This window comes from Pristiophorus japonicus, chromosome 9 (assembly GCF_044704955.1).
Source record: "Pristiophorus japonicus isolate sPriJap1 chromosome 9, sPriJap1.hap1, whole genome shotgun sequence".
NCBI classification, from domain to species: domain Eukaryota; kingdom Metazoa; phylum Chordata; class Chondrichthyes; family Pristiophoridae; genus Pristiophorus; species Pristiophorus japonicus.
In genome coordinates, this window is record NC_091985.1 from 208,093,492 (window position 1) to 208,120,776 (window position 27,285).

The window sequence follows — 27,285 nt, forward strand, 5'->3', positions numbered from 1 at the left end:
TAAACTACCAGCAAACACTCCCAAGTCAGGTACAGTACGTGTTAGATACGTTTCAGAAAGAGGGTAAAGTTCGCTCGACCCAGTTACATCAAAAACTTCCAGGGCAGCTAGACAGGGTTAGATACAGAATAAATCTCACTGTATAGTCGTTCATCAAACAGAACGAACTCAGATACAGCATGAGGCCGAAGCAACCTGCCGCTCTTCTGACACCATCCAATGAATCACACAATGTACAGCATGGTATGAATACAGGACATAAATCCCTGTACATGTAAGGATCACGCACTCCCAGGTGAGGTATGAGCTAACTTCACAAACCATTCCCTGCCGGAATCATTGGCCATGGAAGGGAGAGGCTCGGCTTTGCTCAGAGTGGCCGGAGATCAGCGAATTCGGCGAAGAGAGTCTCAGAGCAATTGATCCTGGCGCTGAATTTCCACCAATCGACACTGGATCTCAAGATCCCATTCAGCTGTGGACAAACTCCAAGAGCTGTTCCCATGTGTTCTGAATCTCTGGGACTATCCCTTTGTGTTTAATGGTTTATCTGGAATATTTCCTCTCTTTAAAGAGCCGTGATAGAATCCTTCAGTACCTTGCACACCCTACATGGTCTGTGGGGATCTACAGCCGGATCCTCTGCTGGGATCCAATGAGGAGTCTCACGGGAGCCGTCACAGCCATCAAGGCCTCACTCACAGTTTTACTCCCGCGTCCTTAACCCCACGGGTTTAACTCTTTGAACAGGAAGTTCTGGAATCTAACCCTTTTTAATCATTAGTATTTCTCTATTTGGATTTCCAGCTCCGACTCACTCCCACAGTTTACCAGCAGTTCACTGATCAGGTGTCCCTTCATTTCATTGCGATGGTTGTTATTTTCCCCATCCTGTTATCCCCGGGTATGCAGCAGAGGTCGCGGTACATGGTTATAATGGAATGGACAGCAGATTGGAAAGTCTGTCATTCTATATCCGCTCTTCTGTCTGTTTCTTCTGCCCCACACAGCTGTAAGAGCGGGGTGTATTTGCACTTCTAGGAGCACAGCCAGTGGTCAGTCTTACCCTCCTGCCCATAACACAATTATTCTCAGACCATTCATCAAGTTCCCTTCAAATTCTCCGGGTCTCTGGCATTATAATGTGGGACATTACACACAACAATGCCTTGTTATTATATTATGTGTGTCCTTAATGTGAACCATTACAACCCCATGCCGCCGCCCGCTCTCCCCCTGCCGCTGTCGTGGCTCAGCGCGAGGCTCGGAGGCTCTCTCTCCCGCTGCCCAAACGCTTCTGCTGCTTCTCGCCCCGCCCCTTCTCTCCCCATGCATGACAGAACACGTCCGGGTTGCTGTCAGCAGCTGACCTCCCGTGGTCCGGAAAATTATATGGTCCGGCACTAGTCAGGTCCCAAGGATGCCGGGCCAGAGACGTCCAACTGTTTAACATTTGGTCCTCGCATCCATTGATATATATTGTGAATAGCTGAGACCCAAGCACCAATCCTTGTGGTACACCACCAGTTACAGCCTGCTAATCTGAAAATGAACCTTTTATTCCTACTCTCTGTTTTCTGTCCATTAACCAATCCTCAATTCATGCTAGTATATTGCCCCCAATCCCTTGAGCCCTAATTTTGTTCAATAACCTCATGTGGCACCTTATCGTATGCCTTCTGAAAATCTAAATATGCCGCATCCACTGGTTCCTCCGTATCTGTTCTGCTAGTTACAACCTCAAAAAACTCTTAACAGATTTCTCAAACATAATTTCCTTTTCATAAAGCCGTGTTGATTCTGCCTAATCTTAATATTCGCTAAGTGCCTATTACCACATCCTTAATAATAGAATTCAGCATTTTCCCTACTACTGATGTCAGGCTAACTGCTCTGTCGTTCCCCGTTTTCTCTCTCCCTCCTTTCTTAAATAGCCCAGTTACATTTGCTACCTTCCAAACCATGGGAACCGTTCTAGAATCTATGGAATTTTGGAACATGACAACCAATGCATCCACTATTTCTCGCTACCCTTTTCAATACTCTAGGATGTAGGACATCAGGTCCAAATGATTTATCGGTTTTCAGTCCCATTATTTTCGCCAATACCATTTTTTTACTAATACTAATTTCTTTTAGTTCCTCATTCTCGCTAGACCCTGGGTTCTCCAATTTTTTTGCACCTTCTTCCATGAAGAGAGACACAAAGTATGCGGTTAATTTCTCTGCCATTTACTTGTTCCCCATTATAATTTCTCCTGTCTCAGCCTGTAGAGGACCCACATTTATTTTTGCTAATCTTTTCCTTTTTACATACCTATAGAAGCTTTTGCACTCTCTTATTTTGTCTCTCGATAGTTTACTCTCTTATTCTAGTTGCCTTTTTTTCCCTCAATTTCCTGGTCCTCCTTTGCTGAATTCTAAAATCTTCCCATGCTTACTGCTCTTTTTGGCAACATTATAAGCATCTTACTTTCATCTAATACTATCTTTAGCTTCTCTTGTTGGCCACGATTGGACCACTATGCCTGTGGGGTTTTTTGTGCCTTAAATGAATATATGTTTGTTGTAAATTATGAATTAATTTTTAAAATGCTAGCCATTCCTTTTCTACCATCATACCTTTTAATGTAGTTTCTCAATCTACCTTAGCCAACTCTCCTCTCATACCTACATAGTTTCCTTTGTTTAGATTTAAGATCATAGTTTTGATTTAAGTAAATCACTTTCAAACTTAATGCAAAATTCTATCATGTTATGGCCACTCTTCCCCAAGGGCCACTTTCCTACAAGATTATTAATTAACCCTTTCTTATTGAACAATACTAGATCTAAAATAGCCTGTTCCCTAGTTGGTTCCTCAACATATTGATCTAGAAAACCATCTTTTATACCTTCCATGAATTCATCCTCCACACTATTACTGCAAGTTTGGTTTTCCCAGTCTATATGCAGATGAAAGTCCCCCATGATTACTGTATTACCTTTGTTACAAGCACCATTAATTTCCTGATTTATACTGTGCCCTACATTACCACTATAAACATCCCCCCCCCCCCAATGTTTTCTGTCCCATGCTCTTTCTTAGCTCCACCCAAACTGATCCTACTTCTTGATTTTCCGAACTCAGATCCTTTCCCTCTGCTGTCTTTAGCCCATCCTTTATTATCAGGGTTATACCTCCTCCTTTTCCATTTTTCCATTTCTTCTAAAAGTTCGGTATTCTGGAATATTTAGTTCCCAACCATGGTCACGTTGCAACCATGTCTCCGTAATGGCCATTAGATCAAACCTATTAATTTCTATCTGTGCTATTAATTCATCTATTTTATTGTGAATATTTCATGCATTCAGATATAGTGCCTTTAGCTTAGACTTTCTTCTATTTTTCCTTGATGTCTCCTCAGTCAGTAATGCCCTATTACCTTTGTTACTCTCTCTGTCCCTTCCTGACCCATTCTGCTTATTTTTACCCAAAATTCTGCTCTGCTCTAGAGCCTCGACATGTCTCTTCTCTTGTTGCCTTTTCTCTGTATCGAAACCGTGCTGTACTTTCCTGGATCTCCCCACGCTGCCTTAATTATTTTAAAGCCCTGTTTACTGCCCTAGTTATTCGATTCGCCAGGACACTGGTTCCTGCCCAGTTCAAGTGGAGCCCATCACAAGGAAAGAGCTCCCTCTTTGCCCAGTGCTGGTGCCAGTGCGCGTAAAGCAAAATGCCTGCCTCCCACATAACCATTTGAGCCACACATTTAACATTCTAATCTGCTTATCCCTGTAACAATTGGTGTGTGGCTCAGGCAACAATCCAGAGATTATTACCTTTGAGGTTCAGCTTTTTCATTTGGACCCCAACCCCTCCATCTCTTTCAGCAGAAACTCATTCCTAGTCCTACCTACATCGTTGGTTCCTACATGGTCGACAACAACTGGATCCTACCCTTCCCATTCCAAGTTCTGACCCTGATCTGTCCCAGGGCGGGGGCAGAGTGTGCTGTCCCTGTGGGGTGCAGTATGTTCAGTGTTTGACTTGAGCTGCCCCAGGGAGGGGGCAGTGTGTGATGTCCCTGTGGGGGGCAGTATGTTCAGTGTCTGACACTGAGCTGCCCCAAGGAGGGGGCAGTGTGTGATGTCCCTGTGGGGTGCAGTATGTTCAGTGTCTGACCTGCAGCTGCCCCAGGGAGGGGGCAGTGTGTAAGGTCCCTGTGGGATGAGTGAGTTCAGTGTCTGACCCGGAGTTGCCCACATTTCTCATGCTCTAGGGGGCAGTCACTCTCCGCACAGTCAGAGTTAGTTGGAGGGACAGCATCATCTACTGGACACCGGCGGTATTTCAAGGAACATCATGTCCGGCTCCATCCCAGAGAAATCCAAAACCAACCTGCAGATTCAATTCATTTTATTATCAATTGTTAACAAAGTTTAGCTCCATTTGTTGCAACTTCCAGTATTTGAAGAAATCCCTTTAAAAAGAGTTAAGTATGGATGCAAACACAATCAGCATTATTTTTATCTGACCCTTTTCCCATTGATTAAATGGTCAAATATCCAGAATATTAAACTCCAGCCGAGTTATAGAGGTCATCAATATCAACAGAAAGAAACTCCAACTGTCAGAATGGACACGATTCAGTCTGGGATAACAGCAGAATCCAAACCCTGCAATCACTTGTGAATTCGCTGGTGTCTTAGCAGGTAGGATGACCGAACGTATTCTTTCCCACACACGGAGCAGGTGAACAGCTTCTCCCTAGTGTGAACTCGCTGGTGTACCATCAGATGGGATGACCGAGCGAATCCCTCCCCACACACAGAGCAGGTGATCGGGCTCTTCCCAGAGTGAACTCGCTGGTGAGTTAGAAGGTTGGAATAACAAGTGAATCCCTCCCCACACACAGGGCAGGTGTACGGTCTCAACCCGGTGTGAATTCGCTGGTGTGTCAACATGTCGCTTGACCAAGTGAATCGATCCCCACACACGGAGCAGATGAACAGCCTCTTCCCAGTGTGACTGCGTTGATATTTTTCCAGTTCAGACGGGGATCCCCACAGTCCCGTGGTTTCTTCATGGTGTGGTTGTCCTTGTGTCGCTCCAGGTTGATCATCCACACACAGAACACGTGTACGGTTTCTCCCCGCTGTGAATGGTGAGATGTTTTTTCAGGCTGTGTAACTGGTTAAAGCTCTTTCCACAGGCAGTGCACTGGAACACTCTCACTCGGGTGTGTGTGTGTCTCGGTGCTTTTCCAGTCACATTGATGTTTGAAATCTGTTCCCACAGACAGAAGAGACAAACATTTCTCCTTCCACATTCAAAGGCCGATGATATTCAGGTCCTGAGGAATCGAGTGACTGTCAGATTTTGACGTGATGTTTGGTTTGAGTTTCCCGTCTGCAAATCCTGCCCTTCTGATACCCTGGAAAAGGAGTTTACAAAAATCATTACTGTAAGTACAGGACAGAAATTCAGAACAATTCTAGATTTTATGGAACATTCTTGCCTCCCGTGTTCCTCCAAAACTCTAAATCCCCATCCCATACACTCTCCATCCTCCCTGTCCTGAAATTCAAACACAAACACATCGAATGTCTGAAGACAGCTTATCCTCCACACCCAGTTTTCACCACCAACTCTGGCTGGGCTCAGTTCTACACTCACTGGTTCCCCTCCCTCTCCTCCCCTGAAGGTGCTGACTCTGGCTGGATTCAGTTCTACACTCACTGGTTCCCCTCCCTCTCCTCCCCTAAAGGTGCTGACTCTGGCTGGGTTCAGTTCTACACTCACTGGTTCCCCTCCCTCTCCTCCCCTGAAGGTGCTGACTCTGCCTGGATTCAATTCTACACTCACTGGTTCCCCTCCCTCTCCTCCCCTGAAGGTGCTGACTCTGGCTGGGTTCAGTTCTACATTCATTGTTGCCCCTCCTTCTCCTCCCCTGAAGGTGCTGACTCTGGCTGGGTTCACTGGGACCCTGAAGCCCTGCCCACACATTGCTCTTTTGCAAAGATGGCCACACATGGGTGCTACAACTCCATGAATCTCGATGGCAGCGCACAAACCTGTAGCTTTCCTTTATTAATAATAATAACTTTTATTTATATTGCACCTTTAATTTAGTACAATGTCCCAAGGTGCTTCACAACAGTGTTACAAGACGAATTAGCCCAACATCTGTTGCAGGATATTTGGAAAAGCATAATTCAGTCAAGCAGAGTCAGCATGGTTTTATGAAAGGGAAATCATGTTTGACTAATTTTCTGGAGTTCTTTGAGGATGTAATGGGCAGGGTGGAAAAAGGGGGAACCAGTGAATGTGGTGTATTTGGATTTTTGGAAGGCATTCGATAAGGTGCCGCATAAAAGGTTACTGCACAAGATGAAAGTACACGGGTTGAGGATATTATATTACCATGGATAGAGGATTGGTTAACTAATAGAAAACAGAGAGTCGGGATAAATGGATCAATTTCCAGTTGACAAATATTAACTCGTGCGGTGCCGCAGGGATTGGTGCTGAGGCCTCAACTATTTACAATCTATACTAATGATTTGGATGAAGGGACGGAGTGTAATGTAACCAAGTTTGCTGATGATAAAAAGATGGGTGAAAAAGCAAGTTGTGAGGACACACAAAATCTGCAAAAGGATATAGAAGGGCTAAGTAAGTGGGCAGGAATTTGGCAGATGGGAGTATAATGTGTGAAAATGTGAGGTTGTCCAATTTGGCAGAAAAAATAAAAAAGCAAATTTTTATTTAAATGGAGAAAAATTGCAAAGTGCTGCAGTACCAAGGGACCTGGACATCCTTGTGCATGAAACACAAAAAGTTAGTATGCAGTTACAGCAAGTAATCAGGAAGGTAAATGGAATGTTGGCCTTTATTGCAAGGGGAATAGAGTATAAAAGCAGAGAAGTCCTGCTACAACTGGACAGGGTATTGGTGATGCCAAACCTAGAGTACTGCATACAGTTTTGGTCTCCTTATTTAAGAAAGGATATACTTGCATTGGAGGCTGTTGTTCAGAGAAGGTTCACTAGGTTGATTCCGGAGATGAGGGGGTTGATTATGATTATGAAGGGTCTATACTCATTGGAGTTCAGAAGAATGAGAGCTGATCTTATTGAAACATACAAGAAAATGAGGGGGCTCGACAAGGTGAATGCAATGAGAATATTTCCACTCATAGGGTGAATCTAGAACTAGGTGACATAGTTTCAGAATAATGGGTTGCCCACTTAAAACTGAGGTGAGGAGTTGTAAATCTGTGGAATTCTCTGTCCAGAGAGCTGTGGTGGCTGGGTCATTAAATATATTTAAGGCAGAGATAGACAGTATTTTGAATGATAAGGGAATAAAGGGTTATGAAGAGCGGGCAAGGAAGTGGAGATGAGTCTATGATCAGACCAGCCATATTCTTATTAAATAACGGAGCAGGCTCGAGGGGCCAAATGGCGTGCTCCTGCTCCTATTTCTTATGTTCTTTTGTTCTCATTACACTGTACCAGATCTAAGATAGCCTACTCCCTGGTCGGTTCCACAATGTACCGTTTAAGGAAACTATCCCAGATACATGCTATGCTCAAGGCCTATTTGGTTTGTTCAATTAATATGAGGATTAAAATTGCCCATGATTATTCCCATTCATTTTTTACAAGCCTCCATTATTTCTTGATTTATACTTCATCCAACAGTGTAGTAACTGTTAGGGGGCCTATAGACTAGGCCCACCAGTGAGTGTAGTATTTATTCTGTATCTATCAGTCTCTGGTTAGTGAGTGTGGCTTTTCCTTTGTACCTGTAAGTTTATGGTATGGAAGAGAGGTTTTCACTCTGTACATGTCAATTACTGGTAAGTGAGTGTGGGGTTCATTCTGTATCTTTCATTCTCTGGTATGCGAGTGTCAGATTTACACAGTCCCTGTCATTTTCTGATATGTGAGTGTGGATTTTACCTGTGTCTGCCTGTTTCGGATATGTCTGTGGGTTTTACACTCTCTCTCTCAGTCTATGGTATGCGAGTGTGAATTTACTTTGTATATAACAGTTTTTGTTGTGTGAGTGTGGATTTCACTCTATACTTGTCAGTCTCTGGTATGTTAGTTTGCGATTCCTCTTTGCCACTGGACCAAGACCTAGCTCTGTCAAGCCCATGTGGTAGCTGGTGTGCAACGGTCATCACACGTTAAAAAAATCCACACACAGGCATCTTCCACCATTCAAGATGTAGTTTGGGATCTGGAATATTAGGTCCTTCACTGAAAAAACTGTGAACTCATCCCTTTTTGGCATGGAAGCAAGTCATCCTCGCTTCGAGGGACTGCCTATGATGATGAATTTGCGATTCCTCTATCCCAGTCAGTTTCTGTTATGTGAATGCGAGCTGTATTCTGTACCTATCAGTTTCTGAAATGTGAGTGTGCATTTTACTCTGTCCATGTCTGTTTCTACTCTGTGATTGTGGGTTTTCCTCCAGCACTGTCAACTTTTGGTATTTGAGTGTTGATTTTCTTTGTGAGTGCGGTTTTACTCTTTCTTTGTCAGTATTTGATGTGTGAGTGTGGATTGTAATCTGTATCTGTCCGTTACTGATGTGTGAGTATGGTTTTCACACTCTACCTTTCAGTCTCTGGTATATGTGTGGATTGTATCTGTAAATTTCAATCTCTGGTAGGTGAGTGTGGGTTTTACTCTTGGTCAGTTTCAGGTAATGTGGGCTTTTGTCTGTATCTGTCAGTTTCTCGTATTTGAGTGGGGCTTCATTCTGCACCTTTCAGTTTCCCTGATGTGAGAGTGGGTTTTATTCTGTGTTTGCCAGTTTCTGGTATGAGATTGTGGGTTTTGTCCTGTACCTGATATTTATATGCTAGAAACTATAAGTTGATATTGTTGTTTCATTCTGCACCTTTCAGTATCTCTTGTGTGAGTGTGGATTTTACTCTGTACCCATCAGCTTGTGTTATATGAGTAAGTGTTTTAATCAATACAATACCTCCCAGTTTCTGGTAAGGGAGTGCATATTTCAGTCTGTATCTATCACTCTCGAGGATGTATGTGTGAGTTTTATTCTTTATCTGTCAGTCTCTGGGATTTGAGTGTGGGTTTTTCTGTGTATCTGTCAGTTTCTGGTATATGGGTTTGGGTATTATCTGTATGTGTCAATCTCGGTAACATGAATGTGTATTTTTTTCTGTATCTTTCACTCTCAGATGTTAGTGTGCGTTTTATTCTTTATCTGTCACTCACTTTTATGTGTGTGTGGATTTTACTCTACAGCTGTCAGTCTCTGGGATGTGAGTGTGGTCTTCACTCTGTATCTATTAGTCTTTGGTGTGAGTATGGGTTTTACTCTGTATCTCTCAGTCTATGGTATGTGAGTGTGGGGTTTACTCTGTAGCTGTCAGTCTATGGTATGTGAGTGTGGGTATTAATCTGTGAATGTCAGTCTCTGGGCTGTGTATGTGGGTTTCCCACCTGTCAGTTGCTGTTATGTGAATGTGTGTTTTATTCAAGTGTGAATGTGGATTTCACTCTGTACCTGTCAGTCTCTTGTGTGTGAGTGTGGCACTTTTTATCTGTACCTGTCTGTTTCTGTTATGAGTGGGGTTATATTCTATAGGTCACAGTTTCTGTTATGTGAGTGTGGAGTTTACCACATTCTACCTGTCTGTCACTGGTATGTGAATGTGTGTATGTTTTCTGTACCTATCAGTTGCTATTATATGAACGTTGATTTCATTCTGTGCCTTTAAGTGTCTGGTACAGATGTGGTATTGTGGGTTTGACATTGAATCAGTCAGTCACTTTCAGGTGAGTGCTGATTTTACTCTCTAACTGTCACTCTCTGGTATGTGTTTTATTCTGTATCTGTCCGTCTCTGGGAAGTGAGTGTGGGTTTTATTCTGTATCTGTGTTTCTGATATTTGAGTAAGGGTTTTAATCAGAACCTGTAAGTTTTTTGCTGGGAGTGTTATTTTCAGTCTGTATCTATCAGTCTCTGGAATGTGAGTGTGGGTATTACTCTGGATCTATCGGTCTCTGGAATGTGAGTGTGGGTATTACTCTATCTATCGGTCTCTGGAATGTGAGTGTGGGTATTACTCTGTATCTATCAGTCTCTGGAATGCAAAAGTGTTTTTTTTCTGTACCTGTCAGTTTCTGGTGAGTGACTGTGGAGTTCACTCTCTAACCATCTGTCTCTGGTATGTGAGTGTGAGTATTTGTCTGTAGCTGTAAGGGCCTGGTATGGGAGCGTGGGTTTCACTGTCAGTCAGTCAGTCAATCTCAGGTACTGGAAGTATTTGTGATTCTCTCTCAATCTGTCATTCAATGTGTTTGAGTGTATGAATCATTATGTTTCTCTTAGTCTCTGGTACTGTTATGTGGGATTGATTATGTATCTGTTAGACTGGTGATGTGAGAGAGTGGGTGATTGATTATGTATCTGTTAGACTGGTGATGTGTGAGAGTGTGGGATTGATTATGTATCTGTTAGACTGGTGATGTGTGAGAGTGAGGGATTGATTATGTATCTGTTAGACTGGTGATGTGTGAGTGTGGGATTGTTTATGTATCTGTTAGACTGGTGATGTGTGTGAGTGTGAGATTGATTATGTATCTGTTAGACTAGTGATGTGTGAGTGTGAGATTGATTATGTAATTGACAGTCTCTTGTACTGAGCTATTCTTGCTCTGTGTGACTGTTGGATTTAGTTCCTTCTCCACCTGCTGTAGGTGGATGATAGTTTGCGATTATCGATGACTGTCTCAGGAGGAGGTTTGGTTCAGTCCATTACCGTGTCAGTGTCTATCTCTTCGTGTGTGTGAGTAAGGGAGTGAAATTGGATCTGCCTTTCAATGCGATATGATTGGACTTTGAAACAACATATTATTGTACTGCTCCAAGTGACTGTGGGATTCATAATGTAACTCTGAAAATTCGGATCACTGTGGGACTGACAGCTTCTGCTGCCTGTGACAATATGATTGAGGTCAGTTCTGTGTCTCTGCGCTCTGAGAGTGATAATGTACTTACTGTGAGTGAGAAGGAGCTACCTGCACTGTTCCTTGTGTTCCGGGTTGAGGAAAGATCAAATTTATTCTAGCTTGGTGAAGTATTTTGCTTTGAGAATAATAATAGGAGAACACTATTAGTTAGGATATGGACAGGTGATGGAGAGAATATAAAAAGAGTTATAATTAATGTGTTTGTTTATAACAAAGTAAAGTATCTCGAGGGAGGAATCTGTGTCATCTGACCTCACTGCAGTACAGTGGCACTCAGATTCACCACACCAGGTGTGTAGGATGGTTCTATAGTAAGTTATCAGCATCCAGACACAACCCAAACCCAGCACTGGTCCATGAATGGAAACACCCGATTGGCACTGTCCAGGTTTATATCTCCCACTCCCATGGAACGACATGTAAAATTCTGAATTGCTTCCTGGAATATAACCACAGGTACCTGAGCTGTACAACAATTGTTCTCAGTCTATTGAAACCGCGTTGCTGACCGGTGTCATTAACAGAATGTCAGTGACCGGTTCCTGATGCATCTGAGGGAGCGACAATGTATCTCTCGATCACTAGCAACACGGTTCTGAGAATTCAACGCACCGAAACAAAATAACCCATTTTTGAAATGTCTCCTGTCACACTCCTCTTCTGGTGCCTGCAATAGATGCACTTTGTGAAACTCCTCACATCCTCACTCTCAGGCTGTGTTTTCACTGTTCACTGTCCAAGAACAACAGACACTGAGATTGGAACTGAATCAGGAACATTCATTACTGATTTGGAGAAAGAAAGCAGCACTGATTTGAAAGAGCGAGGTGATTTACTTTCTCTGTTACCTTACACCGTACACACACAGCCCGAGAATGGGCTCTCCCTTCCCCCACTCACTCCATGTTCCAGAACTAGTTCCTGCTCCACTCCACCTCGTACAGACAGCCCCCGACTGCCGTTGAACTTACCCCGACTCAAAGTCCATCTGTGGACACAGTCCCAATGCGATGAGCTACTGGAAGGAGGCTGCTGTTTGCTCCCTTACTCGGGCCCGGGATATCTCCGCTCCCTGATGTGTTCAACGATCATCAGCTGAGCACAGAGGAAACGGCAGCCGCTGACAGAGCTGGGGGTGTGGAGCTCGCATAGGCCCTTCCCGTCGGTTTAAACACTGTGTGGGGAGGCGAGGAGCAGCATGTATTTAGCGCATACTCTGACCATCTTTTTGTCACAAATTAAATTAACAAAAATGGGATTGTTTCACAAGTTGCTTTTATCACTAATTAAATGGGCCACATTGAAAAAACGATTGTGAGAGCCTGACACTGGAGTAAGAGTGCCTAAACTGTTTCACTTGTTCTGTCAGTCTCTGGTGTGTGTGTGTGTTTCGCTGTCAGTTTCTAATAGGCAGGTATGGGTTTTACTTGCATATTATTGTTCAGATACATGGATGTGGGTTTCATACTGTACCTGTCAGTTTCTGCTATGTGAATGTGGGATTTATTCTGTAACTCTCTGTTTCTGGTATTTGAGTGTGTGTTTTATTCTGTACCTGTCAGTTTTTGTGAAGTGATTGTGAGAATTATTCTGTACCTGTCAGTCTCTGCTACGTAAGTTGGGACTTATTGTGTAGCTGTCAAGTTTTGACATGTGGGTATGGGTTTTATTCTGTGTCATAACAACATAAGAAATAGAAACAGGAGTAGGCGATATGGCCCCTCGAACCTGCTCCGCCATTCAATAAGATCATGGCTGATCTGATCATGGACTCAGCTCCACTTCCCTGCCCGCTCCCCATAACCCCTTATCATTTAAGAAACTGTCTATTTCCGTCTTAAACTTATTCAATGTCCCAGCTTCCACAGCTCTCTGAGGCAGCGAATTCCACAGATTTACAACCCTGAGAGAAGAAATTCTCCTCATCTCAGTTTTAAATGGGTGGCCCTTATTGTAAGATCATGCCCTCTAGCTCTAGTCTCCCCCATCAGTGGAAACATCCTCTCTGCATCCACCTTGTCAAGCCCCCTCATAATTTTATACGTTTCGATAAGATCACTTATCATTCTTCTGAACTCCAATGAGTAGGGGCCCAACCTACTCAACCTTTCCTCATAAGTCAACCCTCTTATCCCCGGAATCAACCGAGTGAACCTTCTCTGAACTGCCTCTAAAGCAAGTATATCCTTTTGTAAATATGGAAACCAAAACTGCATGCAGTATTCCAGGTGTGGCCTCACCAAAACCTTGTATAGCTGTAGCAAGACTTCCCTGCTTTTATAATCCATCCACTTTGTAATAAAGGCCAAGATACCATTGGCCTTCCTGATCACTTGCTGCACCTGCATACTATCCTTTTGTGTTTCATGCACAAGTACGCCCAGGTCCGCTGTACTGTGGCACTTTGCAATCTTTCTCCATTTAAATAATAACTTTCTCTTGGATTTTTTGTGCCGAAGTGTATAACCTCACACTTCCCAACATTATACTCCATCTGCCAAATTTTGCCCACTCACTTAGCATGTCTATGTCCTTTTGCAGATTTTTTGTGTCCTCCTCACACATTGCTTTTCCTCCCATCTTTGTATCATCAGCAAACTTGGCTAGGTTACACTCAGTCCCTTCTTCCAAGTCATTAGTATAGATTGTAAATAGTTGGGGTCCCAGCACTGATCCCTGTGTGATAGAGTATTCAAACAGGCTTATTTAGACAGGCTGTGAAAAAACACAGGCCATATTACATTAAGTCATCAATCAAGTTGACATTTTAGGAACTTGGGTAGCGAGCCAATTAAAAGGTTAAAATACTAGTAATTGAGCCAATAAGGTCAAAGAAGGCGAGTTCTTTTCTGTAAATTGAACCGGGTATAAATACAGCCATTTTGACCATGTGGTCCCAGTAAGAAAAAGAAACTGGCAATCAGCCAGCAGTTTGTTGCTCTCTGCCAAGATTAAAAAGTTAAAACTACCATCGGAGTTCGTATTTCAATGGAAATTAAGAGATCTAACACTGTGACACCCCACTAGTTACTGGTTGCCAACCAGAGAATGAACCATTTATCCCGATTCTCTGTTCTCTGTTAGTTAGCCAATCCTCTATCCATGCTAATATATTACCCCCAACCCCTTGAACTTTTATCTTGTGCAGTAACCTTTTATGTGGCACCTTGTCAAATGCCTTCTGAGAGTCCAAATATACCACATCCACTGGTTCCCCTTTATCCACCCTGTTCGTTACATCCTCAAAGAACTCCAGCAAATTTGTCAAAAAACGGGATGAGGTCCTACAAGACGAATTTAGGGAGCTAGGAGCTAAATTAAAAGTAGGACCTCAAAAATATTAATCTCAGGATTGCTACCAGTGCCATGTGCAAGTCAAAGTAGGAATCGCAGGATAGCTCAGATGAATACATGGCTTGAGGAGTGGTGCAGAAGGAAGGGATTCAAATTCCTGGGACTTTGAAACCAGTTCTGGGGGAGGTGGAACCAGTACAAACCGAACGGTCTGCACCTGGGCAGGATCTGAACCAATGTCCTAGGGGGGAGTGCTTGCTAGTGCTGTTGGGGAGGAGTGAAACTAATATGGCAGCAGGATAGGAACCTATGCAGAGAGATGGAGGGAAGTAGAATGGGGACAGAAGCAAAAGATAGAAAGAAGAAAAGTAAAAGTGGAGGGCAGAAAAACCCAAGGCAAAAAGCAAAAAGGGCCAAATTACAGCAAAATTCTAAAGGGACAAAGTGTGTTAAAAAGACAAGCCTGAAGGCTCTGTGCCTCTATGCGAGGAGTATTCGGAATAAGGTGGACAAATTAACCGCGCACATAGCAGATTACAGATATGATGTAATTGGCATCACGGAGACATGGCTCCAGGGTGACCAAGGCTGGGAACTCAACATCCAAGGGTATTCAATATTTAGGAAGGATAGACAGAAAGGAAAAGGAGGTGGGGTGGCATTGCTGGTTAAAGAGGAAATTAATGCAATAGTAAGGAAGGACATTAGCCTGGATGATGTGGAATCGCTATGGGTGGAGCTGCGGAATACCAATGGGCAGAAAACACTAGTGTGAGTTGTGTACAGACCACCAAACAGTAGTAGTGAGATTGGGGACAGCATCAAACAAGAAATTAGAGATGTGTGCAATAAAGATACAGCAGTTATCATGGGCGACTTTAATCTACATATTGATTGGGCTAACCAAACTGGTAGCAATGCGGTGGAGGAGGATTTCCTGGAGTGTATTAGGGATGGTTTTCTAGACCAATATGTCGAGAAACCAACTAGAGGGCTGGCCATCCTAGACTGGGTGATGTGTAATGAGAAAGGACTAATTAACAATCTTGTTGTGCGAGGCCCCTTGGGGAAGAGTGACTATAATATGGTAGAATTCTTTAAGATGGAGAGTGACACAGTTAATTCAGAGATTAGGGTCCTGAACTTAAGGAAAGGTAACTTTGATGGTATGAGACATGAATTGGCTAGAATAGACTGGCAAGTGATAGTTAAAGGGTTGATGGTGGATAGGCAATGGCAGACTTTTAAAGATCACATGGATGAACTTCAATTGTACATCCCTGTCTGGAGTAAAAATAAAACAGGGAAGGTGGCTCAACTGTGGCTAACAAGGGAAATTAAGGATAGTTGTTAAATCCAAGAAAGAGGCATATAAATTGACCAGAAAAAGCAGCAAACCTGAGGACTGGTAGAATTTTGTAATACAGCAGAGGAGGACAAAGGGTTTAATTAGGATGGGAAAAAGAGAGTATGAGAGGAAGCTTGCTGGGAACGTGAAAACTGACCACAAAAGCTTCTATAGATATGTGAAAAGAAAAAGAAAAAAAAAGTGAAAACAAATGTAGGTCCCTTGCAGTCAGATTCGGGTGAATTTATAATGGGAAACTAAGAAATGGCAGACCAGTTAAACAAGTACTTTGGTTCTGTCTTCACGAAAAAAGACACAAAATAACCTTCCGGAAATACTAGGGGACCAAGGGTCTAGTGAGAAGGAGGAACTGAAGGAAATCTTTATTAGGCGGGAAATGGTGTTAGGGAAATTGATGGGATTGAAGGCCGATAAATCCCTGGGCCCTGATAGTCTTCATCCCAGAGTACTTAAGGAAGTAGCCCTAGAAATAGTGGATGCATTGGTGATCATTTTCCAACAGTCTATCGACTCTGGATCAGTTCCTATGAACTGGAGGGTAGCTAATGTAACACCACTTTTTAAAAAAAGGAGGGAGAGAGAAAATGGATAATTGTAGACCAGTTAGCCTGGCATCAGTAGTGGGAAAAATGTTGGAATAAATTATTAAAGATGAAATAGCAGCACATTTGGAAAGCAGTGATGGGATCAGCCCAAGTCAGCAGGGATTTATGAAAGGGAAATCATGCTTGACAAATCTTCTAGAATTTTTTTAGGATGTAACTGGTAGAGTGGGCAAGGGAGAACCAGTGGATGTGGTGTATTTGGACTTTCAAAAGGCTTTTGACAAGGTCCCACACAAGAGATTGGTGTGCAAAATTAAAGCACATGGTATTGGGGGTAATGTACCGATGTGGATAGAGAACTGGTTGGCAGACAGGAAGCAGAGAGTCGGAATAAATGGGTCCTTTTCAGAATGGCAGGCAGTGACTAGTGGGATACCGCAGGGTTCAGTGCTGCGACCCCAGCTATTTACAATATACATTAATGATTTGGATGAGGGAATTGAGTGTAATATCGCCAAGTTTGCAGATGACACTAAGCTGGGTGGCAGTGTGAGCTGTGAGGAGGACGCTAAAAGGCTGCAGGGTGACTTGGACAGGTTAGGTGAGTGGGCAAACGCGTGGCAGATGCAGTATAATGTGGATAAATGTGAGATTATCCACTTTGGTGGCAAAAACACAAAGGCAGATTAGGAAAAGGGGAGGTGCAGCGAGACCTGGGTATCATGGTACATCAGTCATTGCAATTTGGCATGCAGGTACAGCAGGTGGTGAAGGCGGCAAATGGTATGTTGGCCCTCATAGCTTGGGGATTTGAGTATAGGAGCAGGGAGGTCTTACTGCAGTTGTACAGAGCCTTAGTGAGGCCTCACCTGGAATATTGTGTTCAGTTTTGGTCTCCTAATCTGAGGAAGGACGTTTTTGCTATTGAGGAAGTGCAGCGAAGATTCACCAGACTGCTTCCCGGGATGGCAGGACTGACATATGAGGAGGGACTGGATCGACTCGGACTGTATTCACTGAAATTTAGAAGGATGAGAGGGGATCTCGTCGAACATTTTCAATTCTGACGGGACTGGACAGGTTAGATGCAGGAAGAATGTTCCCGATGTTGGGGAAGTCCAGAACCAGGGGACATAGTCTAAGAAGAAGGGCTAAGCCATTTAAGACTGAAATGAGCAGAAACTTCTTCACTCAGAGAGTTGTTAACCTGTAGAATTCCCTACCGCAGAGAGTTGTTGATGCCAGTTCATTGGATATATTCAAGGGAGAGTTAGATAAGGCCCTTACGGCTAAAGGGATCAAGGGGTATAGAGAGAAAGCAAGAAAGGGGTACTGAGGTGAATGATCAGCCATGATCTTATTGAATGGTGGTGCAGGCTCGAAGGGCCGAATGGCCTACTCCTGCACCTATTTTCTATGTTTCTATGACTTGCCCTTCATTATTCCATGCTGACTCTGCCTGACCGAATTTTGCTTATCCAAATGTCCTGCTACTGCTTCTTTAATAATGGACTCCAACATTTTCCCAACCACAGATGTTAGGCTAACTGGTCCATTGTTTCTTGCCTTTGTCTGCTTCCTTTTTGAAATAGGAGCGTTACATTTTCAGTTTTCCAATCTACTGGGACCTCCGCAGAATCCAGTGAATTTTGGTAAATTACAACCAATGCATCCATTATCCCTGCCACTACTTCTCTTCAGACCCTCGGATGCAAGCCATCAGGTCCAGGGGATTTATCTGCCTTTAATCCCATTACCTTACTGAGTACCATCTCCTCCCCCCTATAGCCACTTGATTATCCACTGTTGGAATATTGTTAGTGTCCTCTACCTTAAAGACTGATACAAAATATTTGTTCAGAGTTTCTGACATCTCCATGTGCCCCATTACTAATTCCCCGGTCTCGTCCTCTAAGGGACCAACATTTACCTTAGCCACTCTTTTCCTTTTTATATACCTATAGAAACTCTTGCTGTCTGTTTTTATATTTTGTGCTAGTTTACTTTCATAGTCTTTCTTCCCTTTCTTAATCATTTTTTTAGTCATTCTTCGCTGGCTTTTAAAAGCTTCCCAGCCTTCTGTCCTCCCACTAGTTTTGGCCACTTTGTACGCCCTTGTTTTTAGTTGGATACTGTCCTTTATTTCTGTCAGTTGGTCAGTTTCTGGTATCTGAGTGTGGTCTTTATCTGTATCTGTCAGTTTCTGTTATGTCAGTGTGTGTTTTATCATGTACCGGTCAGTTTCTGGTAAATGAGTGTGTACTTTCACCTATATCGTTAGCTTCTGGTATGTGAATGTGGATATTGACCAGTATCTGTCAGTTTTTTGGATCAGAGTGTGGATTGCATTCTGTACCTGTCAGTTTCTGGAATCTGGGTGTTGATTGTATTCTGTACCTGTCAGTTTCTGCTATGTGAATGTGGGTTTTATTCTGTACTTGTCAGTTCCTGCTATGCAAGTGTAGGAATTAATATGTACCTGTCAGTTTCTGGGAAGTGATTGTGTTTTTTTTGTACCTGTCAGTTTGTGGTAGATGTGCGGGGTGTCAGTTTCTGGTATCTGCGTGTGGATTTTTACCTTTATATGTCAGTTTGTGCAATGTGAATGTGGGATTCATTCTGTATCTCTCAATCTGGGGTAAGCGAGTGTGTGTTTCCTCTGTACCTGTTAGTTTCTGCTATGTGAGTGTGGGTTTTATTCTGTATCTCATATTCTGGGGTAAGTGAGTGGGTGTTTCCTCTGTACCTGTCAGTTCCTGGTATGCGAGTTGTTTTATCCTACATCTGTGAAATTTACAGATCAGAGACTACCCCAACAGACAATAGTTTTTCGCATTATATTGGATGAATGAGATTCAGAAATATTTGGAGTAGAGACGAGCTATTAGTACATGATATAAACCATAGCTGTCAGGGGTACAGTGAGTGAGTGCGCAATTCATTCTGTATCTGATAGTCAGGGGTACAGGGAGTGAGTGTGGGATTCACTCTGTATCTGAGTCTGTGGTACAGTGAGTGAGTGTGGGATCCACTCTGTATCTGTCAGTCAGGGGTACAGGGAGTGAGTGTGGGATTCATTCTGTATCTGTCAGTCAGGGGTACAGGGAGTGAGTGTGGGATTCACTCTGTATCTGAGTCTGTGGTACAGTGAGTGAGTGTGGGATTCACTCTGTATCTATCAGTCAGGGGTACAGGGAGTGAGTGTGGGATTTATTTGGTATCTGTCATAAATGCAAGTGTTTGTTGTTGCTGTAGAAATGAAACTTTTCAGTTACTTACGGTGGCTAACATTTATGCAGAAGAAAATGTCAGAAGCAGCCTCGTGGATAACCATTGGGAAAGTACTGTTACTGGTGAGATCACGATTTGCTCGATGCAAACTTGGCTAATAACTCTAGAGGTGATGGAAAAGAAAGCAACATTTGGGGACGTTTGAGCGAGATGAGAAAACATAATCAGCGCAAGGAGCCCGATCAGAGAGCTGGTGGGCAAGAAGCATTGAGCTCCAGTTTACTGCCAGATGCTATTTCCAAAACAACGGGGAAGAACAGTCCCTGGATCTTGGAACTTGAGGAGGCCTTTCAGCACATGGAACCTGGAGGCAAATCATACCTTCGAGCCTGTTACATAAGGAACAGGAGGAGGCCATTTAGTCCCTCGAGCCTGTTACATAAGGAACAGGAGGAGACCATTCAGTCCCTCGAGCCTGTTACATAAGGAACAGGAGGAGACCATTCAGTCCCTCGAGCCTGTTACATAAGGAACAGGAGGAGACCATTCAGTCCCTCGAGCCTGTTACATAAGGAACAGGGGGAGGCCATTCAGTCCTTCGAGCCTGTTACATTGGAACAGGAGGAGGCCATTCAGTCCCTCGAGCCTGGTGATAGGAAGGGACAATATGTATGAATATAAAGGGGCTGCAGAAGGGGTCAGAACTAAAAATCATGGTTTAAAAATTAGTATTAAAACACTTTACCTAAACGCATGCAGCATTCGAAACAAAGTAAATGAGTTGACGGCACAAATCATTACAAATGGGTACAATTTGGTGGCCATTACAGAAACTTGGTTGCAGGGTGGCCAAGACTGGGAATTAAACATACAGATTGAGGGTGAGGAAGTAGTGTCTCAAATGAGCATACTATGCTTAAACAAAGGGGACTACAGTGGGATGAGGGCAGAGTTGGCTAAAGTAGACTGGGAACACAGTCTAAACGGTGGCACAATTGAGGAACAGTGGAGGACTTTTAAGGAGTTCTTTCAAAGTGCTCAACAAAAATATATTCCAGTGAAAAAGAAGGGCGGTAAGAGAAGGGATAACCAGCCGTGGATAACCAAGGAAATAAAGGAGAGTATCAAATTAAAAACCAATGCGTATAAGGTGGCCAAGGTTAGTGGGAAATTAGAAGATTGAGAACATTTTAAACGACAGCAAAGAATGACTAAGAAAGCAATAAAGAAAGGAAAGATAGATTACGAAAGTAAACTTGCGCAAAACAGAAAAACAGATAGTAAAAGCTTTTACCGATAGATAAAACGGCAAAGAGTGATTAAAGTAAATGTTGGTCCCTTTGAAGATGAGAAGGGGGATTTAATAATGGGAAATGTGGAAATGGCTGAGACCTTAAACAATTATTTTGCTTCGGTTTTCACAGTGGAAGACACAAAAACCATGCCAAAAATTGCTGGTCACGGGAATGTGGGAAGGGAGGACCTTGAGACAACCACTATCACTAGGGGGGTAGTGCTGGACAGGCTAATGGATCTCAAGGTAGACAAGTCCCCTGGTCCTGATGAAATGCATCCCAGGGTATTAAAAGAGATGGAAGTTATAGCAAATTCATTCCTTATAATCTACCAAAATTCTCTGGACTCTGGGGAGGTACCAGCAGATTGGAAAGCAGCTAATGTAACGCCTTTGTTTAAAAAAGAGGGCAGACAAAAGGCAGGTAACTATAGGCTGGTTAGTTTAACATCTGTAGTGGGGAAAATGCTTGAAACTATCATTAAGGAAGAATTAGTGGGACATCTAGATAGGAATAGTGCAATCAAGCAGATGCAACATGGATTCATGAAGGGGAAATCATGTTTAACTAATTTACTGGAATTCTTTGATATAACGAACATGGTGGATAGAGGATGTGGTGTATTTAGATTTCCAAAAGGCATTCGATAAGGTGCCACACAAAAGGTTACTGCAGAAGATAAAGGTACGCGGAGTCAGAGGAAATGTATTAGCATGGATAGAGAATTGTCTGGCTAACAGAAAGCAGAGAGTCGGGATAAATGGGTCCTTTTCGGGTTGGAAATCGGTTAGTGGTGTGCCACAGGGATCGGTGCTGGGACCACAACTGTTTACAATATACATAGATGACCTGGAAGAGGGGACAAAGTGTAGTGTAACAAAATTTGCAGATGACACAAAGATTAGTGGGAAAGCGGGTTGTGTAGAGGACACAGAGAGGCTGCAAAGAGATTTAGATAGGTTAAGCGAATGGGCTAAGGTTTGGCAGATGGAATACAATGTTGGAAAATGTGAGGTCATCCACCTTGGAAAAAAAAACAGTAAAAGGGAATATTATTTGAATGGGAAGAAATTACAACATGCTGCAGTGCAGAGGGACCTGGGGGTCCTTGTGCATGAATCCCAAAAAGTTAGTTTGCAGGTGCAGCAGGTAAACAGGAAGGCGAATGGAATGTTGGCCTTCGTTGCGAGAGGGATGGAGTACAAAAGCAGGGAGGTCTTGCTGCAACTGTATCGGGTATTGGTGAGGCTGCACCTGGAGTACTGCGTGCACTTTTGGTCACCTTACTTAAGGAAGGATATACTAGCTTTGGAAGGGGTACAGAGACGATTCACTAGGCTGATTCCAGAGATGAGGGGGTTACCTTTTGATGATAGATTGAGTAGACTGGGTCTTTACTCATTGGAGTTCAGAAGGATGAGTGTTGATCTTATAGAAACATTTAAAATAATGAAAGGTATAGACAAGATAGAGGCAGAGAGGTTGTTTCCACTAGTCGGGGAGACTAGAACTTGGGGGCATAGCCTCAAAATACGGGGGAGCCAATTTAAAACTGAGTTGAGAAGGAATTTCTTCTCCCAGAGGGTTGTGAATCTGTGGAATTCTCTGCCCAGGGAAGCAGTTGAGGCTAGCTCATTGAATGTATTCAAATTACAGATAGATAGATTTTTAACCAATAAGGGAATTAAGGGTTATGGGGAGCGGGCGGGTAAGTGGAGCTGAGTCCACGACCAGATCAGCCATGATCTTATTGAGTGGCGGAGCAGGCTCGAGGGGCTAGATGGCCTACTCCTGTTCCTAATTCTTATGTTCTTATGAGCCTGTTATATAAGGAACAGGGGGAGGCCATTCAGTCCCTCGAGTCTGTTACATTGGAACAGGAGGAGGCCATTCAGTCCCTCGAGTCTGTTACATAAGGAACAGGAGGAGGCCATTCAGTCCCTCGAGCCTGTTACATTGGAACTGGAGGAGGCCCATTCAATTCCTCGAGTCTGTTACATTTGGAACTGGGGGAGGCCATTCATTAGAAGTGGAGGAGGCCCATTCAGTCCTTGGATCCTGTTACACAGGAACAGTAAGCCATTCTGCCCTTCGATTCTGTTACATTAGGAACTGGAGTGGGCCTTTTAGCCCTGGAGTTTACTTTACAGGAATAGATTCAGCCCCTCAAACCTGTTACAAATGAATAATAGGAGGCCATTCAGACCCTCAAGTTTGTTGCATAGAAACAGGAGGTGGGCATTCAGAACCACAGCCTTGCTATAAAGGAATTGGTGGAGGCGATGCATCGACTGGATACTGTTACACAGGAATAGAGGAGGCTATCCATCCTCTGGAGCCTTTCACATCTGAACAGGAGTAGGCCATTCAGACTCTCAAGAATGTTATGTAGGAACTGGAGGAGCCATTCAGCCCGCTGAGAATGTTAAAGGAACTGGAAGAGGACAATAAGCCAGTCGCACATGTTATATTGCAACTGGAGGAGGCCACTCATCCCATTTAACTTATTACACAGGAACAGGAGATGGCTGTTCAGCACTGAATGTTGTTAGACAGGAACAGGATGAGGCTATTCTTCCCCTCGAGCCTGTTACATTGGATCAGGAGGATGCCATTCAGCCCTTCCATTCTGTTATATGGGAAGAGGAAATTCAGCCTCTCTAACATTAGAAACACGAGCAGACCATGCAGCCTTTGATTCTGTGACATGGGAACAGCAGGAAGTTTTTCATCCCCTCGTGCTTCATACATTAGGAACAAGAGAAGACCCTCAGTCCCTTGGGTCTGTTACATCGGAACAGGAGTAGGCCAATTCCACCCCTCGGAACTGTAAACCAGGAACAGGAGGTGCCCATTCAGCACCTCCAGCCTGTTAGAGGAATTGGAGGAGGTCTTTCAGCCCCTCGCACATGTTATATAGGAACTGGGGGAGGATATTCAGCCCCTCAAGCATGTTAAATTAGGATCACAAGCAGACCATTCAGCCCTTTGACCCTGTGACATGGGAACAGGAGAAGGCCGTTCAATCCTTCGAGGATGTCATATAGGGATTGGAGGAGGCCATACAGCAACTCGAGCTGATTACATTAGGAACTGGAGAGGGCCATTCAGCAATTGGAGTTAGAAAGCAGTAGGAGGAAGCAATTCTGCCCCTCGGGTCTGTTACATTAGGAATAGGACAAGGGCATTCATCCCCGCGGGACTGTTTCAGGGGAACAGGAGGAGGGCATTTAGCCCCTCGAGCTTGTTACTTAGGAGTCTGTTATACAGGAATAGAAGTGGCTATTCAGCCCCTGGAATCTGTTTCATAATGGGGAACAAAGAAATGGCGGACCAATTAAACAAGTACTTTGGTTCAGTATTCACTAAGGAGGACATTAACAACCTTCCGGATACAAGAGGGGTCAGAGGGTCTAGTAAGGAGGAGGAACTGGGGGAAATCCTTATTAGTCGGGAAATTGTGTTGGGAAAATTAATGGGATTGAAGGCCGATAAATCCCCAGGGCCTGATGGACTGCATCCCAGAGTACTTAAGGAGGTGGCCTTGGAAATAGCGGATGCATTGACAGTCATTTTCCAAAATTCCATTGACTTTGGATCAGTTCCTATGGAGTGGAGGGTAGCCAATGTAACCCCACTTTTTAAAAAAGGAGGGAGAGAGAAAACAGGGAATTATAGACCGGTCAGCCTGACCTCAGTAGTGGGTAAGATGATGGAATCAATTATTAAGGATATCACAGCAGCGCATTTGGAAAGAGGTGACATGATAGGTCCAAGTCAGCATGGATTTGTGAAAGGGAAATCATGCTTGACAAATCTTCTAGAATTTTTTGGGGATGTTTCCAGTAGAGTGGACAAGGGAGAACCAGTTGATGTGGTATATTTGGATTTTCAGAAGGCTTTCGACAAGGTCCCACACAAGAGAATAATGTGCAAAGTTAAAGCACATGGGATTGAGGGTAGAGTGCAGACATGGATTGAGAACTGGTTGTCAGACAGGAAGCAAAGAGTAGGAGTAAATGGGTACTTTTCAGAATGGCAGGCAGTGACTAGTGGAGTACAGCAAGGTTCTGTGCTGGGGCCCCGGCTGTTTACACTGTACATTAATGATTTAGATGAGGGGATTAAATGTAGTATCTCCAAATTTGCGGATGACACTAAGTTAGGTGGCAGTGTGAGCTGCGAGGAGGATGCTGAGGCTGCAGAGTGACTTAGATAGGTTAGGTGAGTGGGCAAATGCATGGCAGATGAATTATAATGTGGATAAATGTGAGGTTATCCACTTTGGTGGTACAAACAGAGTGACGGACTATTATCTGAATGGTGACAGATTAGGAAAAGGGGAGGTGCAACGAGACCTGGGTGTCATGGTACATCAGTCATTGAAGGTTGGCATGCAGGTACAGCAGGCGGTTAAGAAAGCAAATGGCATGTTGGCCTTCATAGCAAGGGGATTTGAGTACAGGGGCAGGGAGGTGTTGCTACAGTTGTACAGGGCATTGGTGAGGCCACTCCTGGAGTATTGTGTACAGTTTTGGTCTCCTAACCTGAGGAAGGACATTCTTGCTATTGAGGGAGTGCAGCGAAGGTTCACCAGACTGATTCCCGAGATGGCGGGACTGGCCTATCAAGAAAGACTGGATCAACTGGGCTTGTATTCACTGGAGTTCAGAAGAATGAGAGGGGACCTCATAGAAACGTTTAAAATTCTGATGGGTTTAGACAGGTTAGATGCAGGAAGAATGTTCCCAATGTTGGGGAAGTCCAGAACCAGGGGTCACAGTCTAAAGATAAGGGGTAAGCCATTTAGGACCGAGATGAGGAGGAACTTCTTCACCCAGTGAACCTGTAGAATTCTCTACCACAGAAAGTTGTTAAGGCCAATTCAATAAATATATTCAAAAAGGAGTTAGATGTAGTCCTTACTACTAAGGGGATCAAGAGGTATGGTGAGAAAGCAGAAATGGGGTACTGAAGTTGCATGTTCAGCCATGAACTCATTGAATGGCAGTGCAGGCTAGAAGGGCCGAATGGCCTGCTCCTGCACCTATTTTCTATGTTTCTAACTAAAGGAGGCCATTTATCCCATTCTAGCCTGATACATAGGTACAGGGGAAGGTCATTCTGCCCCTAGAGCTTGTTACATATAAACAGGAGGAAGCCATTATGTCCCTCGTGTTTATTACATTAGGAACATGAGAAGACCATTCAGTATCTCCAGTCTGTTAAATTAGGAACAGAAAGTGGCTATTAACCCCCTCAGGCCTGTTACACAGGAATAGGAGGAGGCCATTCAGCACCACAAGCATGTTTAATTCGGATAACCTGTCTGTGTACCTGCACACTAGAGGCCCAGGGCAGAATGGGCCAGCCCACACTGTGATATGTGTGCGCATTAGATCCGTGCAGCAGAGCAGGTCTCCAGTCATCTTGGTTAACCCTTGCCACTGGATAAAGGCAATGGTCAATGGTCACCACACGTTAAAACAAACCAGGCACAGGCATCTTCCACCCTTCAATTGGAGTTCCGGACTGGAATATCGGGTCCTTCATTGAAACATCTGTGAACTCATGTGGAAGCAAGTCACCCTCGTTCAAGGGACTGCTGTGATGATGACACTGATAGGTACCGTACCTACTGTGTTTACAAGCAGCTGGTTACACTGTTCCAAATGTTTCAAGTGGAAGAAACTTCACATTTCCGGTTCCTTCAATTCCTTGCCTGTAGGAATAAAATGTATTTCTGATCATTCAAGAACAGGAGAGGTAGAAAAGACTAAAGTGATGAATGTAATCGTTCACTTAATATTCATTATGAACATTCACAAAGGGAAGCCAGCGATACAAAAATGTCAGTGTCTGACTCCACTGCAGTACTCAGCTTCTGCACACCAAGTGTGTTGGGCAGATTTACAGCAAGTTACTGACATCCAGACACAACCCAACCCCTGCCCTGCTTCAGGAATGGGACTACCCGATGGAGCACGGACTTTTACACAGCTCAGATTGCTGCTCCCCTCTCCCAGGGCACTAACCGTTCAACCAAAAACAAAGAGCCGCTGTTTAAAACGTGTCCTTCACATTTCTCACCCGGTGCCTTCAATAGATTCTCCTTGTATAAATCCTGTGTGTCCGGCTCTGCTTCCACTACTCGCTGTCCAATGACAACAAACATGGTGAGACTGGAACTAAAGCAGGAACGTTCACTACTGGTTTGCAGGGAAAAAGCAGCAATGATTGTAAACAGCAGATCCTTCCCATTCTGTCTCCCTTACCCGGGGCACACGCTGTCCACACACAGCCCGAGAATGGACTCTCCCTTCCCCCACTCACTCCACGCACTGAGACCAGTTCTTGCTCCACTCCGCCTGAACTTCCCTCGGACTCGGTGCCGATCTCTGAGCCCATCTGCGGACACGCTCCCAAAGCGATGTGCTGCTGTAAGGAGACCGCTGCTCGCTGCTCGCTGCCTTACCCCGGGGCCGCAGTGTCTCCATTCCCGGCTGTTTAAACCATCTTCTTCCGCTCACTGAGTGAATGGCGCTCACA

The 27,285-nt window shown here is 43.9% G+C and overlaps 1 long non-coding RNA gene across 4 annotated transcripts; it reads right to left on the minus strand.

Annotated features, from left to right (window-relative positions):
• Positions 1 to 4,384: 4,384 nt before the first annotated feature.
• LOC139273556 (uncharacterized) lies at positions 4,385 to 27,285 on the minus strand. Of its 4 annotated transcripts, none has more exons than XR_011595187.1 (5): positions 27,212 to 27,285; positions 26,372 to 26,458; positions 19,490 to 19,604; positions 11,974 to 12,176; positions 4,385 to 5,417 (listed from the first exon to the last, which is right to left on the minus strand). It is a non-coding gene; the product is annotated as an uncharacterized lncRNA (long non-coding RNA). The 4 variants fall into 4 exon arrangements; XR_011595189.1 differs by having other exon boundaries at positions 26,074 to 26,458; XR_011595188.1 differs by lacking the exons at positions 11,974 to 12,176; positions 19,490 to 19,604 and adding an exon at positions 11,031 to 11,117.